Source organism: Triticum urartu, chromosome 4A, assembly GCF_056163025.1.
Source record: "Triticum urartu cultivar PI428250 chromosome 4A, HENAU_Tu73, whole genome shotgun sequence".
NCBI classification, from domain to species: Eukaryota; Viridiplantae; Streptophyta; class Magnoliopsida; order Poales; family Poaceae; genus Triticum; species Triticum urartu.
Window position 1 is genome coordinate 303,023,918 of NC_141876.1, and position 21,317 is coordinate 303,045,234.

Here is a 21,317-nt window from a genome sequence, read left to right on the forward strand (position 1 = left end):
AGGGGGTGACGACGGCGCGCTTTTTGGCTTTCTCTAGTCCTAGTAGTCATACTAGGTGGTCTAAGCATGTGTTGATTTATTCTTTTTCACGTCTCGTGTTCGCCGTACTGCCATGACTGTTGATGAATAGACAGTAAGTTATTCACAGGGAAACCCTTGTTGAGCATGTTTGCGAAGGAGAGAGAGAGAGAGAGAGAGAGAGAGAGAGAGACAGTGTGTGTGTGATATGTCTAGCGACTGAGGCAATGATAACAGATTCTTTGTCTCTATGTGTGTGGAGGATAGAGAGAGACATGTACATGGGGCTTTGTGTTGTGTAACGTGGAGACATATACATAATTCGAGAGTGAGTGTGCGAGATACACATGCGGATATGGGGAGAGATGAGGATCCAGATTAGTGGGTGTTTGTGTGTGTTTGTGTGTGTTTGTGCGCGTTTGTGTGCGAGAGTATAACGCCCTCGATGCGGCTATAGCTCCCACGTGTCGAGGCACGACTTAGAGACATAACCGCATTGAAAGCAATGTCGCAAGTCAGGCAATCATTACAACATCCCATGTAATACATAATAAAAGGGGGAGATAACATAGTTGGCTTACACTCGCCACGTCACATCAGAGTACATAAATAACATCCATCAAACAAACACTCATGGCCCGACTACGGCGCCAAAATGGAAAAGAACCCAACATGCGACAAGGCCCTAAATCGAACCCCAACTAGGCACCACTACTGATCATCGGGAAAGGAAACATAATAACGCTGAGAGTCCTCGTCGAACTCCCACTTGAGCTCGTACTCGTCACCTGGAGCGGAATCACCTGGACCTGCATCTGGAATTATAGTATTTGTGAGCCACAAGGACTCAGCAATCTCGCACCCACGCGATCAAGACTATTTAAGCTTATAGGACAGGATAAGGCAAGTATATGTGGAGTTGCAGCAAGCGACTAGCATATATGGTGGCTAACTTATTCGCAAAGGAGAGCGAGAAGAGGAGGCAAAGCGCGAGCGAGAAACTAGAAGGAACAACCTGCGCAAGCATTACTCCAACACCGTGTCCACTTCCTGGACTCCGCCGAAAAGAGGCCATCACGGTCACACACTCAGTTGGTTCATTTTAATAAATTAAGGTTTACGTTATCTACAACCGGACATTAACAAATTCCCATCTGCCCATAACCGCGGGCACGGCTTTCGAAAGTTCAATCCCTGCAGGGGGGTCCCAACTTAGCCCATGACAAGCTCTCACGGTCAACGAAGGAATAGACCTCCTCCCAAGACGTTCCGATCAGACTCGGTATCTCGGTAACTCAAGACACTTCGACAGGTTAAAACAAGACCAGCAACACCACCCGCTGTGCCGACAAATCCCGATAGGAGCTGCACATATCTCGTTCTCAGGGCGCAATGGATAAGCTAAGAGTACGGGAGCCAACGTAACCCAAGTTGCCGAGGGACGGCCCCGCACGGTGCTCCAGTTTGGACCAACACTCAGAGGAGCATTGGCCCGGGGGGGTTAAAATAAGATGACCCTTGAGTCTGCAGAACCCAAGGGAAAAAAAGGCTAGGTGGCAAATGGTAAAACCAATGTTGGGCATTGCTGGAAAATCTTTAATCGAGGCGAAATATCAAGGGGTTCCCATTATAACCCAACCGCGTAAGGAACGCAAAAACCGGGAACATAACACCGATATGACGGAAACTAGGGCGGCAAGAGTGGAACAAAACACTAGGCGAGAGGCCGAGCCTTCCACCCTTTACCAAGTATATAGATGCATTAAGATAACATGGCAATATAATGATATCCCAACAAGTAAATAAATGTTCCAACAAGGAACGGCCTTCAAACTTCACCTGCAACTAGCAACGCTATAAGAGGGGCTGAGCAAAGCGGTAACATAGCCAATCAACGGTTTGCTAGGACATGGTGGGTTAGAGGTTCAACATGGCAATTGAGAGGCTGACAAGCAAAAGGTAGGCATCGTAGCATTGGCATAGCAAGAGCGAGCAAACTAGCATAGCAAAGATAGTAGTGATTTCGAGGGTATGATCATCTTGCCTGCACAGTTGTCAGAGTCGACTGGATCCTCACAAGCAAACTCAACGGGCTCCTCGTTAGCGAACTCGTCTCCCGGCTCTACCCAACAAGACAAACAAGCAACAAGGATACAATCAACCACGTGCAAGACCAAGCAATATGATGAAATGATGATATGCTATGCGGGATGCGATGCGGGATGCAAAATGCAAGATATGACAGGAAATGCATGAACCTGGCCTCAACGTGGAATTCCAAGGGTGCCACTGGATAGAGGGGATGAAATCTCTTGAAAACGATATAAAGATCATTGGAATCGGAGTTACGGTTTGGAAATGGCAAGCGTTTTAAGATATGACACCGGTCTGCGATTTACAGCAAGTAGGCATCTAAATGCAACGAAATGAACATGCTACAGCCACCAAACATGAAAAACAAATATATGGCAGTGATGTACACAAGATACTTAACAAAACACTAGCACTGAGACATAGGCAAATTCATCCATTAAGAGGTTCAAACAAGCATGGCAAAAATGAATATGCAAAACAGATTCCAGACTTAGTGAAATTAACACTAGCCTGAAATTTCAGATCACGAAGCCCTCTTCGGAGCAGCAAAACAACATGATAAATGACCTGAACATGACAAGTAAGAATATGGCATGGAGCTACTCAACAAGCTTAACAAAACACCCAAAGTGACCTGGGGCCAAAAGGGTTCAAAAAATACTCTACCGAGCTCACGAACATAGGTCGAACACAATCAGTTTTCAGACTTAGTGAAAACTGAGACATGCAGAAATTTAACTCGCGAAGGCATGTAAACGAGCTCGATGCACTAACTACGGTGCAAGTCATGGCAAGGAAAGCATATAACCAGCAAGAAGGCACAATATGCTAGCTACACATGGCAATAACAAAGGCATAGAATGCATGGAACACTAACGGTAGCATCGGCAAAATCGCAAACAAGTTGACGATCTGCCCAGATTAACAACGAAGCAAAAGTTGAGCTCGATTGAGTCAACCTAGAGCACTCCACATATGCAAACAAATACATGGATGGATAGAGCATAACATAAATATCAAAACTCCCTTACTGATCATCCTCAAAAGAGGCACGGATCACTAGGAAACAAGCTGGATATATACCATCATGATCTAAAATATCCCAGACTTAGTGAAAATCACTAAGTCCCTGGAATCAGCAATCTCAGGTACCTCTCTTCGCAAGCTTGCACAAGACAACACACACATCCTAAAAATGCATGGGTGACACCTCTGGAAAGAAGACAAAATGCTTAACAATTCATCCCAAAGGGGCACATGCATATCATGCACGAATTAAACATGGCAAAAATGACAAAAGTGCATGATGAACTAACGGATCTGCAATTTAACTCATGAAGCCTCCTTCTAACAGCATTTTGGGCATCAAGATGAACTCAAATGCAAATGATGCAATGGAATGAAATGATGTACATGTCGAGGCGAAGATTTTGATATATTATATGCCCAAATCGGTGCTACGGTTGCGGAGATACAAGCAGTCAAAGTTAGCAAAAAAATAAGGGGGAGAGGGAAAGTCAACCCTAGATCTAGGGTTTACTGTAGCCGGATCAGGCACTGTAGCTGGGCGCGCGCGACGAGGTTCGTCGGCGCCGGATCCGAGGCCGCCGGCGTGGGGGGAGGCGGTGGCCGGCGTCGAGGGGCGGCGGCGGAGCGGCGCTGGGGCGGCGAGGTGGCCGGCGGGGCCGGCCGCAGGCGAGGGCGCGGCCACGGAGGCGCGGGCGCGCGGCGTGGAGCGGACGGGCGGCGGGGCCCAGCGCGGCGGCGGCCGGTGCGGTGGCGGCGACGGCGCCGGTCGCCGGAGGTCGGGGAGGCGGCGGCGCCCGAGAGGAAGAAGAGGCGCGGGGGCGCGGGCTCGCGGGGGCCCCTCCTGGGCCTCCCGGGCCGGGACGGCGGCGGCAGCGGCGAGGGACACGTGGCGCGCAGCGACTAGCGGGGGTCGGCGGCGGACGGTGTCCGGTCCGATCCGGACACGTCCGTCGGTGGCGGGGGTCGATCTCTTTTTTTTAGGAGGAGGACGGGGAGAAATGTGAGATCCGAATGGAGGGGTGTATAAATAGGCATAAGTGGAGTTAGGGGAGTCCAAATGAGGTGCGGTTTTCGCCCACGCGATCGTGATCGAACGCTCTAGGACATGGAGCAGAGTTTGGTGGGTTTTGGGCCAAATTTGAGGGGTGTTGGGCTGCAACACACACGAGGACTTTTCGGTCCCTCGGTTAACCGTTGGAGTATCAAACGAAGTCCAAATGACCCGAAACTTGACAGGCGGTCTACCGGTAGTAAACCAAGGCCGCATGACAAGTCTCGGTCCAATCCGGAAATGTTTAATCCCCACACACGAAAGAAAGGTAGAAATGGCCACCGGAGGAGAACGAAGCGCCGGAATGCAAAACGGACAACGGGGAAAATGCTCGAATGCATGAGATGAACATGTATGCAAATGCAATGCACGTGATGACATGATATGCGATGCACGAAAAACGAGAACAACACACGAAGGCAAAGACCCGAACCCGAGAAATAAATATAAGTAAACGCCGGAAACGGCAAGAGTTGGATACAAATATGGAAAGTATATCTGGGGCGTTACAACACTCCACCACTACGAAAAGATCTCGTCCCGAGATCTAGGACTGAAAGAACTCCGGGTACTCAGAACGGAGGTGATCCTCGCGTTCCCAGGTAGCTTCACAGTCGGAATGGTGAGACCACTTGACTTTGAGAAATTTGATTGACTTGTTGCGAGTCTTGCGTTCAGTCTCTTCAAGAATAGCAACTGGGTGCTCATGATAAGAGAGATCTTCTTGGAGCTCAATGTCCTCGAAGTTGACGGTGCGGTCGGGAGTCTTGAAGCACTTTCGAAGCTGAGAGACGTGGAACACATCATGAACATTTGCAAAGTTTGAAGGAAGCTCAAGTTGATAGGCGAGGTCGCCTCTCTTGCTGACAATCTTGAAAGGTCCCACGTATCTAGGGGCAAGCTTCCCTTTGATACCGAAGCGACGAGTACCTTTCATAGGAGAGACACGGAGGTAAACATGATCTCCGATCTCGAAAGCCAAATCACGGTGCTTACTATCATAGTAGCTCTTCTGGCGGTATTGGGCTGCTTTGAGGTTATCACGAATGACCTTGCACATCTCTTCTGCCTCTGTGATCAAGTCATTACCCAGCAGCTGACGTTCACCGGTTTCAGACCAGTTGAGAGGGGTACGGCACTTCCTGCCATACAGAATTTCAAAGGGGGCCTTGCCCGAACTTGCTTGAAAACTGTTGTTGTATGAGAATTCAGCATAAGGAAGACAGTCCTCCCACTTCATGCCGAAAGAAATTACGCAAGCCCTGAGCATATCTTCAAGAATCTGGTTGACACGCTCGACTTGACCGCTTGTTTGAGGATGGAAAGCAGTGCTGAAGCGGATGTTTGTGCCCATGGCCTTCTGAAAAGAATCCCAAAACTTGGAGGTAAAGATGCTGCCACGGTCTGAAGATATCACTTGAGGAATACCGTGCAGAGAGACAATGCGAGAGGTATAGAGTTCCGCCAATTGAGCTGCAGTGATCGACTCTTTGATAGGCAGAAAATGAGCCACTTTGGTGAGCTTGTCGATGACAACAAATATAGCATCATTGCCACGCTTGGACTTTGGAAACCCAGTCACGAAGTCCATTTCAATGTGGTCAAACTTCCATTCTGGAATGGCAAGAGGTTGGAGGAGACCAGCTGGCCTTTGGTGTTCTGCCTTCACTCTTCTACAGACATCACATTCATTCACGAATTGAGCGATCTCGCGCTTCATTCGAGTCCACCAATAAGCTTGCTTGAGATCCTGATACATCTTCGTACTACCAGGGTGGATGGAGAGGAGAGAGTTGTAAGCCTCATTCATGATCACCTTAAGAAGTTCACCTTTGGGCACAACAATTCGATCCTCGAAGAAGAGAGTGTCCTTGTCATCAAGTCGGTAACACTTGTACTTGGACTGACTCTTTGCAATACCAATCTTCACCTTTTTCACCATAGCATCAAGAAGCTGCGCTTGGCGAATCTGGTCTTCTAAGGTAGGAGAGACTTGAAGGTTGGCGAGGAAACCTTGAGGAACAACTTGAAGATTCAGCTTGCGGAAAGCTTCACAAAGCTCGGGTTGATAGGGCTTGAGAATCAGACTGTTGCAATATGCTTTTCTGCTCAAAGCGTCAGCAATCACATTAGCCTTGCCTGGAGTATACTCAATACTCGGATTGTACTCTTGAATCATTTCGACCCATCGAGTCTGCCTTAGGTTGAGATTAGGCTGAGTGAAGATGTACTTGAGACTCTTGTGATCGGTGAAAATGTCCGCTTTTCTTCCCAATAGAAGATGTCTCCAAGTCAAAAGAGCATGCACAACTGCCGCCAACTCGAGATCATGAGTGGGGTAGTTCTTCTCATTAGGCTTCAACTGGCGAGATGTATAAGCAACCACTTTCTTCTCTTGCATCAATACTGCGCCAAGACCTTGGAGAGAGGCATCACAAAAGACCTCGTACGGCTTGGATTCATCAAGCGGAGTCAGAACTGGAGCAGTGATCAACTTCTCTTTCAAAGTGTTGAAAGCAATATCACACTCCGGAGACCAAACGTACTTGACGTGCTTCTGAAGAAGATTTGAGAGAGGCTTCGCGATCTTGGAAAAGTTTTCAACGAATCTTCGGCAATAGCTTGCGAGACCGAGAAAACTGCGGAGTTGCTTCACGTTCTGAGGAGGTTCCCAATTCACAATTGCGGAAACCTTCTCGGGATTCACGGAAATGCCCTTGGCAGAGATGATATGGCCAAGATAAAGAACCTCATCAAGCCAAAATTCACACTTGGAGAACTTGGCGTAGAACTGATGTTCCCTGAGCTTGTCAAGAACCAAACGCAAGTGCTTGGCATGATCTTCCTTGTTCTTCGAGAAAACCAGAATGTCATCGAGATAGACCAAAACGAAGTCATTGGTGCAGGCGTTGAAGATGAAATTCATCATGCGAGAGAACGTCGGAGGAGCGTTGGCGAGGCCAAAAGACATGACAGTGTATTCATATGAACCAAAGCTTGTTCTGAATGCTGTCTTGGGAATATCTTCTTCACGAATGCGAATCTGGTGATAACCCATACGGAGATCAAGCTTGGAGAATACTTGAGCACCTTTGAGTTGTTCGAACAGCTCATTGATGTTGGGAAGTGGGTATTTGTTCTTGATGGTATTCTTGTTCACTGGACGGTAATCAACACAAAGTCGGTCCGTTCCATCCTTCGTCTTCACAAAAAGAACACCACAACCCCACGGAGAAGTACTAGGCCGGATAAGACCCAATCTTTCTTGCTCATCGAGTTGTTTCTTCAACTCCTTCAACTCTTCGGGGCCGAGCTTGTAGGGACGTTTGCACACAGGTTCCGTACCGGGCTCAAGTTCAATAACAAATTCAACTGGCCGGTGCGGAGGCATTCCTGGGAGCTCTTCTGGAAAGACGTTTGGATATTCGCACACGACTGGAATTTGAGAGATGGCATCCAATTCACCCTTCTCATTGAGAGAAAACAGACGGATGGTATTATCCCGAGCGGCAAAGATAATTACATCCTCAGACGAATGAGTCAATTGAATCTGCCTGGCAGCACAATCAAGCTGAGCCTTGTGCTTAGAAAGCCAATCCATCCCGAGAATAAGATCAATATCCGAGTTACCAAGAATCATTGGAGAAGCCAGAAACTTGAAATCACCCAACATGATAGAAACATCCGGAACTATTGAAGTAGCCCTCATAGACTTAGCCGGAGATACCACTCCCATAGGTTTACCCAACATTTGTGAAACGAAGTCATGCTTGGAAACAAATGATCTTGACATGAAACAATGCGATGCACCAGAGTCAAAAAGAACTTTTGCTGGAAAAGAGTTAACTGGAAAGTTACCCATGATCACATCTGACGAGTCCTCTGCCTGAGCTGCATTCATCAAATTGACCTTGGCATGCTTGGGGTTATGCTTGACCACAGCTGTACTTGCCGATCTCACAGGAGGAGGAGGAGGAAGACGCCTCTGGTTGAAACACTTGTTGGCATAGTGACCCTTCTGTTGGCACTTGTTGCACGTGACCTCTGAAAGCGGACGGTGATACGGAGCACTCGATCTTGGAGCTTGAGACGAAGTCTTGTTCTGAAAGCCTGGGTTGGGTGGGTGGGAAGAACCACTGCCACCTTTGCTCTTCTGCTGATACGGCTGACGGAACGGAGGAGGAGGAAGCCAAAACTTCTGCTGCTTGGCCACTTGAGTAGAGGAAGAAGGAGTAACATCTCTGACTCGCTTCCTGGAAGCATCACACCTCAACTGAGCAGCCTCTTGCTTCAGTGCCATGTTGTAGAACTCATCGTATCTCAAAGGCTCGAAGAGAACAAGAGCGAGCTGAATATCTTCTCTGAGACCACCCCTGAACTGATATATCATGCTCTTCTCATCAGGCACGTCTTGCTTGGCAAAGCGGGCAAGTTTCTGGAACAATTTGTTGTAGTCATAGACAGACAAAGAGCCTTGCTTCAGATTGCGGAATTCCTCACGCTTGCTCTCAACCACACTTTGAGGAATGTGATGAGCGCAGAAATCTTGACGGAAATCATCCCAAGTGATAACACGTCCACCTCTGGAATCCTTGTACTGCTGGAACCATTCTGCAGCTTGATCTTTGAGTTGGAAGGAAGCGAACTTGACAAAGTCCTCAGGCCTGACGTTACTGCACTCGAAATGCTTACACAGATCCACAAGCCAATCGTCAGCATCGGTTGCCTCAACACAATTGCTGAAAGTCTTTGGCCCATTAGCAAGGAACTGGTTGAGTGTAGCAAAATGACTCTGATTGCTGCCTTGGTTCCCTTGACTGCCTTGATTGCGCTCTTGGATAATTTTCATGATCAGCTGAGTGTTTGCATTGGTTGCGGCCATCACAGCTTGCCATGCCTCTGGAGGAGGTGGAGGCGGTGGCGGATCTTGATTCTGGTTCTGACTGGTGCTCTTAGCGGGAGCCATCCTGAAGAGGTTGACCACCGTTAGCACATAGACAGATAAATATTGAAGCTGAATCCAACGGAATGAAAATTGCAACATACAGTCTTCACATCCGAAGAAAATGAACGAATGCATTTCTCTTGAAGTGGTCACATATTCCTAAATTGCGAAGCCACGAAGAATCAGGTAGAAGGAGTACAACAACGAGGGATGGAATCAACATATGACGTCGAAGCAAAACGAATGCCACAACTCGAAATAAAACCAAGGGTTGGCTTGCGGAATAAGCCGGAACAAATACATGATAGAAATTTCATCCGAAGTTTTCGTGGTGGGACCTACACGGGCTCGATCGTACAGCACCATCATGTACAAGGCAGTGCACATGACATACGAAGCGTCCCCGAGTCAGCATAGCCAAGGACTCTTTAAGACACAACGAGACCACTGTAAAATCGACCGTGAATAGGCGAACCACTAGACGTCGAACCCCAATTTCATATCATACATCTGTCGGAAAGATATCCTAAGGCTACTTGAATTCCCACCTATGAAATTCCCAAAATTTTCCCGGTTATGCAATCAGGTGTTGGGGATACAGGGGAGCATAATATCTCACTCAAGCTAGCAATCCTACATCCAGCTGTATCCATCCTTCAACACATAACCAAGAAACCTTCGAAAACCATCTATCTCAACCTTCGAAAAGCATCCGTTATACAAGTTATGGCGATACTCCCGAACTCCCGCCCCAGTACTGGGTGGCGTCGAGGTTATCTCACCAACGAACTGCATAAAAAAGATTTTCGATGTCGCGCACAAATCTCAAGTATACCAGAATTGCAACGATAAAATTGTGACGACAACACCTCGGAGCTCAACTCCCCGGGACACTGCCACAACCCCTAAAGACAGGAGGCACCAAGAACAATGTTCTCGTCACAAAACCATCGGAACAAAACCAAGATACTCGCGTGATCCTAAAAAAAAATTTAGTGAAATTTGAGAAGAGAAGAGTTAAAACTCTACGTCAGGATGCCTTACCAGAGCGATGAGGAGACTGGGAAGTAAAAAGAATTCCTAAGATCTCCGATATATAATTCCTAAGGACTCAAAACATTTTTCTAGACACAACTCGGCTTCTAAAAACGATCAAGCAATGGGGGCTCCTAAGGTCGGGGAAGGCTCTGATACCAACTTATAACGCCCTCAATGCGGCTATAGCTCCCACGTGTCGAGGCACGACTTAGAGACATAACCGCATTGAAAGCAATGTCGCAAGTCAGGCAATCATTACAACATCCCATGTAATACATAATAAAAGGGGGAGATAACATAGTTGGCTTACACTCGCCACGTCACATCAGAGTACATAAATAACATCCATCAAACAAACACTCATGGCCCGACTACGGCGCCAAAATGGAAAAGAACCCAACATGCGACAAGGCCCTGAATCGAACCCCAACTAGGCACCACTGCTGATCATCGGGAAAGGAAACATAATAACGCTGAGAGTCCTCGTCGAACTCCCACTTGAGCTCGTACTCGTCACCTGGAGCGGAATCACCTGGACCTGCATCTGGAATTATAGTATTTGTGAGCCACAAGGACTCAGCAATCTCGCACCCACGCGATCAAGACTATTTAAGCTTATAGGACAGGATAAGGCAAGTATATGTGGAGCTGCAGCAAGCGACTAGCATATATGGTGGCTAACTTATTCGCAAAGGAGAGCGAGAAGAGGAGGCAAAGCGCGAGCGAGAAACTAGAAGGAACAACCTGCGCAAGCATTACTCCAACACCGTGTCCACTTCCCGGACTCCGCCGAAAAGAGGCCATCACGGTCACACACTCAGTTGGTTCATTTTAATTAATTAAGGTTTACGTTATCTACAACCGGACATTAACAAATTCCCATCTGCCCATAACCGCGGGCACGGCTTTCGAAAGTTCAATCCCTGCAGGGGGGTCCCAACTTAGCCCATGACAAGCTCTCACGGTCAACAAAGGAATAGACCTCCTCCCAAGACGTTCCGATCAGACTCGGTATCTCGGTAACTCAAGACACTTCGACAGGTTATAACAAGACCAGCAACACCACCCGCTGTGCCGACAAATCCCGATAGGAGCTGCACATATCTCGTTCTCAGGGTGCAACGGATAAGCTAAGCGTACAGGAGCCAACGTAACCCAAGTTTCCGAGGGACGGCCCCGCACGGTGCTCTAGTTTGGACCAACACTCAGAGGAGCACTGGCCCGGGGGGGTTAAAATAAGATGACCCTTGAGTCTGCAGAACCCAAGGGAAAAAAAGGCTAGGTGGCAAATGGTAAAACCAATGTTAGGCATTGCTGGAAAAGCTTTAATCGAGGCGAAATATCAAGGGGTTCCCATTATAACCCAACCCCGTAAGGAACGCAAAAACCGGGAACATAACACCGATATGACGGAAACTAGGGCGGCAAGAGTGGAACAAAACACTAGGCGAGAGGCCGAGCCTTCCACCCTTTACCAAGTATATAGATGCATTAAGATAACATGGCAATATAATGATATCCCAACAAGTAAATAAATGTTCCAACAAGGAACGGCCTTCAAACTTCACCTGCAACTAGCAACGCTATAAGAGGGGCTGAGCAAAGCGGTAACATAGCCAATCAACGGTTTGCTAGGACATGGTGGGTTAGAGGTTCAACATGGCAATTGGGAGGCTGACAAGCAAAAGGTAGGCATCGTAGCATTGGCATAGCAAGAGCGAGCAAACTAGCATAGCAAAGATAGTAGTGATTTCGAGGGTATGATCATCTTGCCTGCACAGTTGTCAGAGTCGACTGGATCCTCACAAGCAAACTCAACGGGCTCCTCGTTAGCGAACTCGTCTCCCGGCTCTACCCAACAAGACAAAAAAGCAACAAGGATACAATCAACCACGTGCAAGACCAAGCAATATGATGAAATGATGATATGCTATGCGGGATGCGATGCGGGATGCAAAATGCAAGATATGACAGGAAATGCATGAACCTGGCCTCAACTTGGAATTCCAAGGGTGCCACTGGATAGAGGGGATGAAATCGCTTGAAAACAATATAAAGATCATTGGAATCGGAGTTACGGTTTGGAAATGGCAAGCGTTTTAAGATATGACACCGGTCTGCGATTTACAGCAAGTAGGCATCTAAATGCAACGAAATGAACATGCTACAGCCACCAACCATGAAAACAAAATACATGGCAGTGATGTACACAAGATACTTAACAAAACACTAGCACTGAGACATAGGCAAATTCATACATTAAGAGGTTCAAACAAGCCTGGCAAAAATGAATATGCAAAACAGATTCCAGACTTAGTGAAATTAACACTAGCCTGAAATTTCAGATCACGAAGCCCTCTTCGGAGCAGAAAAACAACATGATAAATGACCTGAACATGACAAGTAAGAATATGGAATGGAGATACTCAACAAGCTTAACAAAACACCCAAAGTGAACTGGGGACAAAAGGGTTCACAAAATACTCTACCGAGCTCACGAACATAGCTCGAACACAATCAGTTTTCAGACTTAGTGAAAACTGAGACATGCAGAAATTTAACTCGCGAAGGCATGTAAACGAGCTCGATGCACTCACTACGGTGCAAGTCATGGAAAGGCAAGCATATAAACAGCAAGAAGGCACAATATGCTAGCTACACATGGCAAGAACAAAGGCATAGCATGCATGGAACACTAACGGTAGCATCGGCAAAATCGCAAACAAGTTGACGATCTGCCCAGATTAACAACGAAGCAAAAGTTGAGCTCGATTAAGTCAACCTAGAGCACTCCACATATGAAAACAAAGACATGGATGGATAGAGCATAACATAAATATCAAAACTCCCTTACTTATCATCCTCAAAAGAGGCACGGATCACTAGGAAACAAGCTGGACATATAGCATCATGATCTAAAATATCCCAGACTTAGTGAAAATCACTGTCCCTGGAATCAGCAATCTCAGGTACCTCTCTTCGCAAGCTTGCACAAGACAACACACACATCCTAAAAATGCATGGGTGACACCTCTGGAAAGAAGACAAAATGCTTAACAATTCATCCCAAAGGGGCACATGCATATCATGCATGAATTAAACATGGCAAAAATGACAAAAGTGCATGATGAACTAACGGATCTGCAATTTAACTCACGAAGCCTCCTTCTAACAGCATTTTGGGCATCACGATGAACTCAAATGCAAATGATGCAATGGAATGAAATGATGTACATGTCGAGACGAAGATTTTGATATATTATATGCCCAAATCGGAGCTACGGTTGCGGAGATACGAGCAGTCAAAGATAGAAAAAAAATAAGGGGGAGAGGGAAAGTCAACCCTAGATCTAGGGTTTACTGTAGCCGGATCGGGCACTGTAGCTGGGCGCGCGCGACGAGGTTCGTCGGCGCCGGATCCGAGGCCGCCGGCGTGGGGGAGGCGGTGGCCGACGTCGAGGGGCGGAGGAGGAGCGGCGCTGGGGCGGCGAGGTGGCCGGCGGGGCCGGCCGCGGGCGAGGGCGCGGCCACGGAGGCGCGGGCGCGCGGCGTGGAGCGGACGGGCGGCGGGGCCCGGCGCGGCGGCGGCCGGTGCTGTGGCGGCGACGGCGCCGGTCGCCAGAGGTCGGGGAGGCGGCGGCGCCCGAGAGGAGGAAGAGGCGCGGGGGCGCGGGCTCGCGGGGGCCCCTCCTGGGCCTCCCGGGCCGGGACGGCGGCGGCGGCGGCGAGGGACACGTGGCGCGCAGCGACTGGCGGGGGTCGGCGGCGGACGGTGTCCGGTCCGATCCGGACACGTCCGTCGGTGGCGGGGGTCGATCTCTTTTTTTTAGGAGGAGGACGGGGAGAAATGTGAGATCCGAATGGAGGGGTGTATAAATAGGCATAAGTGAAGTTAGGGGAGTCCAAATGAGGTGCGGTTTTCGCCCACGCGATCGTGATCGAACGCTCTAGGACATGGAGCAGAGTTTGGTGGGTTTTGGACCAAATTTGAGGGGTGTTGGGCTGCAACACACACGAGGACTTTTCGGTCCCTCGGTTAACCGTTGGAGTATCAAACGAAGTCCAAATGACCCGAAACTTGACAGGCGGTCTACCGGTAGTAAACCAAGGCCGCATGACAAGTCTCGGTCCAATCCGGAAATGTTTAATCCCCACACACGAAAGAAAGGTAGAAATGGCCACCGGAGGAGAACGAAGCGCCGGAATGCAAAACGGACAACGGGGAAAATGCTCGAATGCATGAGATGAACATGTATGCAAATGCAATGCAAGTGATGACATGATATGCGATGCACGAAAAACAAGAACAACACACGAAGGCAAAGACCCGAACCCGAGAAATAAATATAAGTAAACGCCGGAAACGGCAAGAGTTGGGTACAAATATGAAAAGTATATCTGGGGCGTTACAGAGAGGGAGTGTGTGTATGTGGAGTAGAGAGACCACTAATGATGTAAACCTCGTATAAGGGAAGGGGGAATGGTGTGACATGTGTAGTAGCGGGATAGCATGGGTGCGGGCGGGGGAGCAGACTATTTGGAAGAGACACCGATTGTGTGTGGGAGAGGGGTGTGAGAGCGAGCGAGAGAGAGAGAGAGAGAGCTAGCGACGGAGAGAGAGAGGAAGAGAGGGGTGAGAGAGGGGTCGTTTGTGTCCATAAATGGCGTATAGATAGGGAGACAATGTTGATGTTTTTTGAAATTGGCCTATGTACGGAGACGCAAGGGAAGCGAGTCATCGTGTGTGTGATAGGGACTTCATGAGAGATCTAGAATAGATGGTGTAGATAACAATGTGCGAGATCGAGAACGATGATACATTAGGGAGCTTTGGAAAGAGTCACGACATATATGTATACAGGGAGGAGCAAGGGCGGGTCCGCATGTGGGAGAGATAGAAAGAGGAGAGTGGTGCACAAGGAGACAAAGTGTGCTTGTTTTGCAGTGGGGGTGGTGTGTGAGGTGAGTGTGCGAGAACCACATAACTAGGGAGATAGACGTTTGGGGCGACGTTTAGTGTGTATGGGAAAGATACACTCTACATAGTGCGTGTGCTTGGGAAAGAGAGATGCCGGGAGACCTAGCTAGAGAGTGAGGGAAGAGATGTGTGCATGCCCAAGAGATAAAGTGATAGAGACCTATATTGGGGTCCGGACTTTAGAAGACAGAGGGGTGTTAATGTGCTCGTGTGTTGGTGTTTGGGGGAGAGAACGACTTCTCTGTGTGTGGGGGGGGGGGGGCGCGACGAGGGGGGGTTGCTTCAGATAAAGAGTGAGGTGTCTATATTTGAGGGATTTTAGCGTAACTGAGATATACATGGTCAATAGTGTGTGCACTCAAGGTTGATCAATTTGTTTCATAGTTTGGATTATGAGATAATGATACTTTTGAACATGCATGATATACTTTGATGTACCAGAATTACAAACCTAAGATTGGAATTTTGGAATTCGACTCCATCATTAGCTTTTGTAATTCAATTAAACGGAGGTACCTTTTTAAGCCGGGATTTCGTGATTTGAAATTCATATATCAAACCTAGAGATATACACATACGGGCTTGTTCAAACTTTATAATCATCTACTTTATTCATACACATACACATTTTTTGTTTTGTCATCATATTTAGGATAAACACATTTGGAATTTCATTTGAATTGGACCATATGATGGTATTTGCTTGTAGTAGCTCAATGATCCATATTTGAATTGAATGGACAATCTAAATTTCAAGTTGGAGACATTGATTTTCAAAACTTGCACTTTTTTGCGTGCAAAACAAACAAATTCTCGGCCATGATATCATAGTCGGTCGTACAAGAGCAGAATATAATTTCAGGCGCCAAAAGCTTTCAAACTTCCCGCTCACATCAAAATATCTCACGCTCGAAAGTTTAGCCTTGCGATATTCCTGTTTTACCCCTGCCACATGGACGGAAAAGGGCTGCTTTGGTAACTCCATTGTTTTCCCCTCTTTGCCCCCAACATTCTTCCCCAGAGCCCGTCCCCTTCCCCTCCCCTTCCCCTCCTCGACCCCCCCCCCCCCAACCAAGGCAACCTGCCGAATCTAGTCCTCCGCCGCAGCGGTGGACCTCACACCCCGACGGATCTACCTTCCGCACCTTGGAACCCCCAATTGCCAACTCACCACTTCACCGGAGCTGCTTCAGTGACTGGCTTGTACACCGCTCCAGATCTCCCTGACCGCCATCACGGTCCACCGCACCGGATCTGCTTAACCGGCGCCCTCGTCCACCATAGTGTAGGCCCTTCACTGACTCCCTCGTCCGTCCCTTCCCTGGCCCTTCATACAAGCCCTCGTCCGCCGCAACAGATCCGCCTCACCTAAAGCACTATACAACGCGCCCGCTGAAGCCTTTGTCCACTGCACCGGACCCGCTCCACGGATGCCATATTCAACTCCACCAGCCCTGCTTTACCGATGCCGCAGCCTCATCAGGTTATTCGATCTGTAATCCTTCGGTTTTTCTCTTTTTCGTGCAACTGTTCACTTACCATAGATGATCTTTCTTGCATGTCGACAGGCGCCGCAACCATAGCACCGGAGCCGCTTCAGCGACAGCGACAGCCGGCCCAAACTCAAACGCAACACGAGCACCATCGACGATCCTTAGCTATCAAGTATGCCAACAATACCCATATGCCACTGAGAATCAGGTACTATTATCCAATGACTGGCGCCTACGTTCACTTTCTTAGCATAAGCACCGCACCTTTGAAATTCTTCAGGGCATCATTCAGTTTTTCATGAGACACGTTATTCTGCTTGCACCTGTAGGGCCGTACTTCTGGCAGTGAACAGGTTACATGTGCTAAATTACATACCAGTGCTGTGACGCCCCCTGATTTGACCGTACACTAATCATACACACAAACTTGTACGATCAAGATCAGGGACTCACGGGAAGATATCACAACACAACTCTACAAATAAAATAAGTCATACAAGCATCATATTACAAGCCAGGAGCCTCAAGGGCTTGAATACAAGAGCTCGATCATAGACGAGTCAGCGGAAGCAACAATATCTGAGTACAGACATAAGTTAAACAAGTTTGCCTTAAGAAGGCTAGCACAAACTGGGATACAGATCGAAAGAGGCGCAGGCCTCCTGCCTGGGATCCTCCTAAACTACTCCTGGTCGTCGTCAGCGAGCTGCACGTAGTAGTAGGCACCTCCCGAGTAGTAGTAGTCGTCGACGGTGGCGTCTGGCTCTTGGGCTCCAACGTCTGGTCGCAGCAATCGGGTATAGAGAGGAGGAAAAGAGGGAGCAAAGCAACCGTGAGTACTCATCCAAAGTACTCGCAAGCAAGGAGCTACACTACATATGTATGCATTGGTATCAAATGGAATAAGGGTATCATATGTGGACTGAACTGCAGAATGCCGGAATAAGAGGGGGATAGCTAGTCCTGTCAAAGACTACGCTTCTGGTAACCTCCATCTTGCAGCAGGAGAAGAGAGTAGATGGTAAGTTCACCAAGTAGCATCGTGTAGCATAATCCTAACCGATGATCCTCCCCTCGTCGCCTTGTGAGAGAGCGATCACCGGTTGTATCTGGCACTTGGAAGGGTGTGTTTTATTGAGTATCCGGTTCTAGTTGTCATAAGGTCAAGGTACAACTCCAAGTCGTCCTGTTACCGAAGATCATGGCTATTCGAATAGATTAACTTCCCTGCAGGGGTGCACCACATTTCCCAACACGCTCGATCCCATTTGGCCAGACACACTTTTCTGGGTCATGTCCGGCCTCGGAAGATCAACACGTCGCAGCCCTAACTAGGCACAAAAGAGAGGTCACCACGCCGGTCTAAATCCTATGGCGCAGGGGTCTGGGCCCATCGCCCTTTGCACACCTGCATGTTGCGAACGCGGCCGGAAGCAGACCTAGCCTAGCAGGCGTTCCAGTCCAATCCGGCGCGCGCCTCTCACTCGCTGACGTCACGAAGGCTTCGGCTGATACCATGACGTCGAGTGCCCATAACTGTCCCCGCGTAGATGGTTAGTGCATATAGGCCAGTAGCCAGACTCAGATCAAATACCAAGATCTCGTTAAATGTGTTAAGTATCCGTGAACGCCGACCTGGGCCAGGCCCACCTCTCTCCTAGGTGGTCTCAACCTGCCCTGTCGCTCTGCCTCAAAGTAACAGTCGGGGGCCGTCGGGAACCCAGGCCCACCTCTACTGGGATGGAGCCACCTGCCCCTTCAGCCCCCAACTCCGAACTGTACCACAGGTAATGTAACTGTGTAAACTATATAGTATATGCCCGTGATCACCTCCCGAAGTGATCATGGCCCAGTAGTATAGCATGGCAGACGGACCAGAGTGTAGGGCCACTGATGGAACACTAGCATCCTATACTAAGCAGTAGGATAGCAGGTAATGGTAACAATAGTAGTAGCAAGGACAGGCTATGCAGCAGTATAGGATTAACTGAAAGCAGTAACATGCTACACTACTCTAATGCAAGCAGTATAGAGGGGAGTAGGCGATATCTGGTGATCAAGGGGGGGCTTGCCTGGTTTCTCTGGCAAGGAGGGGTCATCTTTAATGTGGTCGAACACACGGACATCGACAGCAGCCTCGAAGTCTACCGGAAAGAAGTAATGGAGGGGGAACACAATAAATAACAGAGCAATCAAATGTAACACAAAGCAAGACGCGGCAATACGTTGTGTTAGGGGTGACCTAACATATAGATAGGTGATACCGACGAAGGGGGGAAACATTCGGGAAAGTATTCCCGGTGTTTCGGGTTTTAGGGCAGATGAACCGGAGGAGGAAAGTTGCATGTTCACTATGCTAGGGATGCGTGGCGGACGAACGGGCTGCGTATCCGGGTTCGTCTCGTCGTTCTGAGCAACTTTCATGTATAACACTTTTTAATCCGAGTTACAGTTTATTTTCTACGAATTTTCAAAGTTTTAAAAGATTTTCTAGATTTTCTTATTTATTTTTAATTCCAATTGACCAAGTCAATTTGACTAGTCAAAAGGACATGTGTGGCCCACATGTCATAGACTATTTACCTAAACAAATAAATAAGTCTAACTTATTTAAAGAGGGGGGTCCTACATGTCATCTACCACTAGACTAATCTTAGCACTAAAATAATAGTACTAGCTAAACCTGGTACTAACAAGGGCCGGCCACAGCCCATCCGGCCACACGCACGGCACACACACAGCATGCAACGCACGGTGCTACAGATTAAAATTGTTTTCTGTTAACAAAATATAGCATTTTGTGATTTTCATAATATTTAATACATGCATCAAATGAATTTGGTCTAGTGGGATAAAATGGAGTTTGTCAAGTATACTACCCGCACTTATTTATTTTAGCTATGTTGAGTTTGTTTAGATCCTGTTTTGAGGCTGTCTAGGGGGCTAACCAGTGCAGTTTTAGAAAAGCTAGCTGCTGCTACAGTAACTGAATGTTACTGTAGCAGCGCTACACTAGTAGCAGCAGCGTTACAGCAAGCAATGGGGCTCGGGGCAGCGATGCAGCAGGTGGGCTACGGCTAGGCACGCGGGCGAGCGAGGCGCTGGCGCGGTAGCATGGGCAAGCGGGTGCGCATGTGGCGGCAGAGACTGCAGGCGGAAGGGCGCGGGCGTGGCCACGCACGAGCAGGCGAGCGCGAGACCGCGCGGGCGCTGGCTGGACGTGGCGGACGCGACCGGCGTAGGGCTGCGGTGAGCAACGGGGCAGCAGCAGGGACCACGGGCGCGTGTGGCCATGGCGCGGCAGGCGCACGCGCGGGCGGGCGCGGGGCACGGCCAGGGCCCGGGCTGGCAAGCAGGGGCGCACGCGAACGCAGCCATGCGCAGGCGAGCGCACACGGACACGAAGCTTCGGCCATGGGGGTCGGACTCGCGGGGATGACGATACGGCGACGGATCGAGGGGGAAAAGCATGAGAATCGGGGGAGGGGCTCACTGCGGTGTCCGACGTGAGCTCGAGGTGGCCAGGGATGGACTGGAGATGAGGCAATCGACGGCGGCGGACGGTGATGTACGCGTTGAAGACGACAGCGATGGCAAGCGTACGGGGCCTTCCTGGTCCAATCCCATGACAAAGACGAAGCAGGCGATGGTGGTGAAGTTCCTGGGCATCTCCGGGTGGCTTGAGGTGCACGGTGGCCGCGTCAATGGCGATGGTGAGTCGACGACCGCGTCGGGTGTTAAAGGAAAATAAAGGGGACGAGTGAGGGGAGGGAGGAATGGGGGCTAGGTTTTCAGGGGAGGGGGCAACGCTGTCTTAACCATCGGGGGAGCCGTGGGATGGCCGGCATGTGCCAAGGCGCCATGGATGCCCTCCACGCACTCCCTGCTTCCCTGTAGCTGGAGGTAGAGGAAAATGGAGATGGGCTGGGCTTCAGTGTGGGGTGTTGGGCCAAAGTGCACATTGACTTTAGTTTTCTCAATACTCTTAGCTATTTTGTATTTTCTGCTACTGTTTTGCATCAAGTTGGGCCACCAAATGATTTTTTTGCTTTGAACGAAACTTTGCACATAAATCTAACACAATAGGTAAGAGTGGCACAAAAATAAGTTTGGGTTCTATTTGAATTCATTTGATTTTGTTTTGAATTTAAAGGTGATGGGTAGGTGCTGTTGGGTCAATTCAAAAATAGCTAGAGGCATTTTTCGAGTTCCTAATAACGTTGGTTTCTACATGATAATTCCTTAGCGAATATTTGCAGTCCAATGAACATTTTTTTTACCGTTAGAAGAAATAATAATTTCACTTGGAATTTAAATTTAAATTTGAATCGGGTTTGGATCAAAGTGAGGATTAGCAAATTAACTGCGATGACATGGAAGCATTAGGAGGGGATCGCTGTAGCTTAATTATCCGGGCGTCACAATTCTCCTCCACTACAAGAAATCTCGTCCCGAGATTTAAGAGGGGAAGTGAGGGGAATTTGGTTACAAAATTCTAACGAGTTTTCTCGATCTTGGTTGCTCTTCTCGAAGCGGTCGATCCACTACGTTGATGTCTTCATTTCTCTGCTTCAGGTCATCATGATGAAGTAGGCATCCTTTCTTCGAGATCTTCATCGTACTTACGAATAGGTAACGTGGCAGATCGGCAACGACAGAATGCTATAAGGG

At 48.6% G+C, this 21,317-nt stretch overlaps 1 long non-coding RNA gene across 1 annotated transcript; it reads right to left on the reverse strand.

Annotated features, from left to right (window-relative positions):
* Positions 1 to 17,214: 17,214 nt before the first annotated feature.
* On the reverse strand, positions 17,215 to 20,668 carry LOC147975663 (uncharacterized). The gene is made up of 2 exons (XR_015602059.1): positions 20,140 to 20,668; positions 17,215 to 17,426 (listed from the first exon to the last, which is right to left on the reverse strand). It is a non-coding gene; the product is annotated as an uncharacterized LOC147975663 (long non-coding RNA).
* Between the last annotated feature and the right edge of the window lie 649 nt (positions 20,669 to 21,317).